Raw genomic sequence first — 5587 nt, forward strand, 5'->3', positions numbered from 1 at the left:
GGCAATGTACTTTCTCAAGTAGGGATTTTATTCAGTTTGGTTCCATAAATATTTATTTTTAGGCTGTTATGAGCTTGGCAACCTAACCAGGACTTGCAGATACAAGATAGAAAGGGCAGTAGATTGAGAAGTATTCCAATCTTTTTCTAACACTAGCCTGGGAGAAGAAGTTTGTTCTAGTTTGCTGCTCTGTCGCTGTGATAAACACCAGGACCAGAAGAAAGGGTTTGTTTGGCCTATCACCAAAGGAAGCCAAGACAGGAACTCATAGCAGGAACCTGAAGATAGGAACTCATAGCAGGAACCTGAAGACAGGAACTCATAGCAGGAACCTGAAGACAGAAACTGAAGTCAAGGAGTGCTGCTTGCCAGCTTGCTCTCCACAGCTTGCTCAGGTTGCTTCTTATCCCAAGGGCTGCCCAGGGGTGACACTGCCCACAAAGGGCCGGACCCTCCTACATCAGTCATTTATCAATCAACTTTGTCTACAGCAAAATCTTATGAAGGCAATTTCTCAGTTGAGGTTCGCTCTTCTCAAGTGACTCTAAAACTAACGAGCACAAAGACTTTTCTACTCTTGAAGACTTGAATTTGTCCATTATTCAATATCTACTTAGCATCTGCTAAGTGCCTATTTCTCCCTGTACACTGGGAATATAATAATCAATCCTTCTAGTCAGAGAACTAAAGATTATACACAAGGAATTTCATAAATTAAAATGCACTGTGTTCAGGGACTACTCTGAGAAGGTGGAAAGAAACCAAATTTTCTAAAGTATTATTTAGAGAGAAAGACCTCAGCATTCCCAATGCCCCTAACCTCCGACCCAAACCCTACTCTAGCTCACTGTATTTTTTTAAAACCCCACTACTCCCCACCTAACATCACTGCTCTATCCCAGCTCTGAGAGATATCTTGTTCATTTGAGGGAAGGCTAGAGTAGCCTGAGGGTTAAATGAACAAAAGGTAGAAATGATGTTTTTATAAATGAGACGAAGACGAGTCCATGATTGTTCAAGTCTTACATTATTACACTGTTTAACTTCAAAGCCAGGCGTGAAGGCTTAAGCTGTGCTCTGCCCACAGTCACTATTCCACAGATGTCTAGAGAACTAGTCGTGTGAGCTCCTTAGTTTAAGAGGAACTAGCGGTTGCAGAGAAGGCCTTCTTTCAGGGTGTCAGCCTAGTTAGAAGGAAAACAAGCTGGAGAAGCAGCGGCAGGTACGAGCTGTGGAAGGAAGCTGAAAGACAGGAAGCAGAAACAGGCACATGTGATTCTGTGTCCCTGAGAGCAATTCTGCTTCATGAGTCTTGATAAAGGAGGAGTCCAGGGAGGATTCCTTCAAAGTAGATGGCTGCGGTATAAGTCCTTTCTTTCTGAACTTTGAGTCCTGTTTAGTGGTAAAGAACATCTTCTCCCCGCTTCAGCAACAGAGAGAGAGGGTAGAAGGAAACGAGACTGGCACGTTTTGGAGGTCTGTAATATATGGCTCAATTGCTAAAGGCGTCTGCCGCCAAGCCTGAGGACCCGGGTTCATTCCCCAGAACTCACAAGGTAAAAAGTGGGAATCAACTCTGAGAGTTAACCTCTGACCTCCTCAATTGCTCCCCACCCCATTCAAGTATTGGACTAAGAAATGAAACGCAGAAACAGTCGTAAGAACTGAGGTGTTTTCTTATTTTTTTTTTTTCACCTAGAAAGACAATAAATTACAGAGTAGAGCTGGTTTCACAGAGTCTCCTCACGGGGAATCTTTAGTTTGTTTATAGAGTTACTGACCTTGCTTGTAAAAAGTTACATTTCTTGCATTCAACAGACAGGAAAAGGTTTAGCTTTGTTTTCTAATGGGACCAAAGCTGAAACCCTGATGAGAACCATATCTACTCAATACCAAGAAATGTTTTGAAAGGATTCTATGAGCTGCCTCAAGGATTGGTGGGTCTGTGCCCCGAAGCTCTCCCTGGGACCCAGCCCGCCCTCAGGAGGATTGTCCTGTGTCCTGGTGGCGGGAACAGAGAGTAGACAGTAGACAGTGCGCACGCAGCTCTCCATCCAGAACCGGGAGGAGACCTGCGCTCTCCAGCGGGTGGCTATGGGCTTCTGATGGTGTGTAAGATGCTCTGGGTCCGCGCGTTCTGCGTCTAGGCTTGAGGTTCACCATCCACCGCTCTCCTCAAAACATCACCCGCTGGCTGGGATGGGGTCCCCGGGCCGCGTGTCACGCCTGTAGCTCCAGTGGCCAGAATCCCAGCGGTTTTGAGCTCCCAGGTAGAACAGGGCTGGGAGGGACTGGGCTGCGGAGGAATTCAGCCTGTGGATGCAATGTGCTTCTTCATCTGCCTGCTGCTTTCGCTCTAGAGAAAGTTCACAGGATCCCTGGCCGGTACAAGCCTTCGAAATTCGACAAGATAATTCTGCTGTGGACCGGGCGTTTCAAATCTATAGAGGAGATCCCCACCCAGTCCTTGCCTGAGTTTCGCCTGCGGGAAGATTTGCAGCCTGGGCTGGGACGTAGTGTCCAAACTGGGCCTTGCTGGCCAGGATCAAGGCAGCCATAGAGCTACACAGTTCTTCCAACTGACACTGACATAGAGAGTTTACTCCCCTACAGGTCAAGGTGTTCGACTAGACAGTGGGTAGCTGGAATTATAGAGAGAGGGCAGAAGTTGAATTGAAAATCCCAGGAGTTTATTGGGCAATCCCTAGTCTTGCAGATATGGGTTTCTGGAGAGCTCTGAACAGTGTGTACTGTGATGGCTAATAGGAACTTGGCAGGATACAGAATTGCAGAAGAGACGTTGCTTGAGCATGTCTGTGAGGTTATTACTAGGTTAGGTTAACTGAGGTGGGGAGACCCACCTTAAACTGGTGGTGGTGGAGTTTCGTGGACGGAATAAAAAAGCCGAGTCCAAGCATTTGCCACTCTTCATGGCGACAACAAACATGGCCTTAGCCCCATGATAGACTGCATCCTCAATCACCATATCGGTGGTGTGGCCAGAGAGAAAAGAAACAGAAAGGGGTCTCCTTACATTTCGATACAAGGAAAGAGTCTTGGCGTGTCTTTTGGGCTACTGGAGAATGGCATCTGAGTACACGGTTTCCTGGTGCTGGGAAGCTAGGCAGCTTCAGCATGGTTGGTCTCATCAGAAATGGCCTCAAGGAAGGGAAAATGCATGCTGCACAAATGCACACCCAGGTATTCATTCTGAAACATTTCCTTGTGGTTTGAGTAACCGTTAAAAATTAAAAAGGGACTTTTTGAAATCTTTAATAGTTTTTCAACTTAAAGATACTTTCTAATTATTTTAAGCAAATTTCACTCTTTCATTTATAGACTCAAAAACTGCTGAAAAATATCAATCAGTCTAAAACAAAATTTATAGCATAAATTCTGCTTGTTAAAATTTAATATTTTAGGCCAGGCAGAGGTGAGGAACAAACACCTTTAATCCCAGCACTAGGAAAGCAGGGGCAGTGGATCTCTGTGAGTTCAAAGCCAGCCTGGTCAAAAGATTGGGTTCCAGGGCAGCCAAAGCTACAAATAAACACCCTGTCTCAAACCCACCCCCATAATGATTAATGGTGATGATGATGAGTCAAATAAAAATATATAAAGGACAAGAAACAAAATTCCATTCAATTAGAGCTGGTTTGTGAGAGGAAAAAAATCAGTTGAGTGAGTAGTGCTGGGATTAAGGGTGTGTGCGCCACCAGAGCCAGCTGACTTTTTAAAAAAAGAAAAAAGGAAAGAAAAGGAAAAAAAATTTTTTTCCATACACAGAAGCAATTGTAATTTGTTACAGTGTATCCCTCTTTGTGTAGTTTGGATTTGACTTTGGTTTATTAAGGAAGTTTTACTCAGTACTATCTCCAGCTGCCAACAAGAGGAGCCAACGGCCTCCTAGTGTGCTGCCAGTTGTTGGCCAATTTAAATTGTTGTTGTTGTTGTTGTTGTTGTTTCAAAACCCAGGGCCTGCCTGCAACTGCTCTCAGCAGAGAAAATGGAGACAAGTCTGAAGTCATTAGCACTGAAGTCATCTCCAATTGACAACAACAAACCTAAGGGCAGGCCCTGAGTAGAATTGTGTGGATGGGGAGTGTCACGAATTGTCGTGAATCGAAGTTAATGACAGAGGTGGAAAGTAAATTCTCGAACTCGGTGGAAAGGTCCTAACAGTTTATTTATTCATAAACAGCAATAAGCAAATGAATGGCGAAATGGGCCCGCACTCGTTCACACACACTCTTCACTGACCTTTCTGGTCTGGGTGTCTTAGCCTGCCTGGCTCAGGGCTCTGCTCAGGTAATCGAGACTCCTTCCCTGCTTGTCGGATCCACTGGAGCTAGACTGTGGCGATGCAGGCTTGTCGTCTGAGCAGCAGGCATCCGCGTGGGGTCTGTGTGAATTGTCTCTCAGCACCACGTTTCTCCGCTGGGCCCTGGAATTAAGCGAGTTGCCGGGCCAAACCAGAGGTTTTTAAACTAAATTCAGCCAATTACTATAACTAGGAGGTTTCTTGCATTACTTCATGGGAATTCCTTATCATCTGCAAGCACACAGGCTCTCCATGGCTTGGTTTTCATAGTTATCTGGGGCTGTGATGTTGCCCCACAGCAGTTCGGGCAGCAGGCAGCTTTACAGTGTGACCTGCCCTCATCACCCACACCCACTCCCTATGGCTTGGTTTTTATAGTTATCTGGGACTTCGGGCGGTGTGCCGAGTGCAGCCACTGGGGCAGGCTCCGGCAGCTGCAAGTGGGCAGCTTTACAGCATTGGGGAAAATGTCTTCTGAAGCCCTATGCTCTTTACATTCCATGCCCTGGAGCATCGGATCTGGATATTCCTGAAGGCCCCACGAAGCTTGCAAAGCAGGGATCATATTACATTGCGTAGCCCATTTTCGTGGTAACTTTTCCATGTATGGTACGCACTCCACTGGAAAATGCACTCTTTTTAATATTGGTTTTCATATTGTCTTCAGGCAGTAAGCCTGTAGGAGTTCCAGGTTGTGTGATTGGGAGGGGTCATTCCCATACCGATCTTTCTCCAACATTTTGCATGTGAAGTCAGGTGCATGCTCCAACATGTTGTAATATGTGTAGTACGAGAAATGGTTCCCTTTGCTAACATAGAAGGCCATGAGGCTGCTCAATAAGCTTTGGGTTGCCCTATTGGGGTCTGAGTACATGTTCCGGGATGTATGCTTTTAACAGCGATGATGAAACAAAGTAATTTATCATTCATATTGGGCCACAAATAGCATATAACATAGGGTCTTAAACAAAACATGCATTTTTCTGGTTCAAATAGCTCATTTCTAGTTAATCTATCATACAAAATTCCAAATGATGAAGCAATAGCAAATAATTTTTTTTTCCTGAAAAGTGTATTAGCTCTCACCAGGCTGCTGAGGTCACATCTTCATCCAGAGTCATCGTTTCGTGCCCTCCTGAGCAAAGGCCTTCTTTTTGGCGTATGTTCTATAGTTGCTTCTAAAACATACCAAAGATACTTCTAATAGTATAAAGATGATCAGAACTACGAGGACCCAAAATATTTCTTTAACTCAGTGCCACCCTG

The sequence above is a fragment of the Mastomys coucha genome, unplaced genomic scaffold (assembly GCF_008632895.1).
Source record: "Mastomys coucha isolate ucsf_1 unplaced genomic scaffold, UCSF_Mcou_1 pScaffold3, whole genome shotgun sequence".
NCBI classification, from domain to species: Eukaryota; Metazoa; Chordata; class Mammalia; order Rodentia; family Muridae; genus Mastomys; species Mastomys coucha.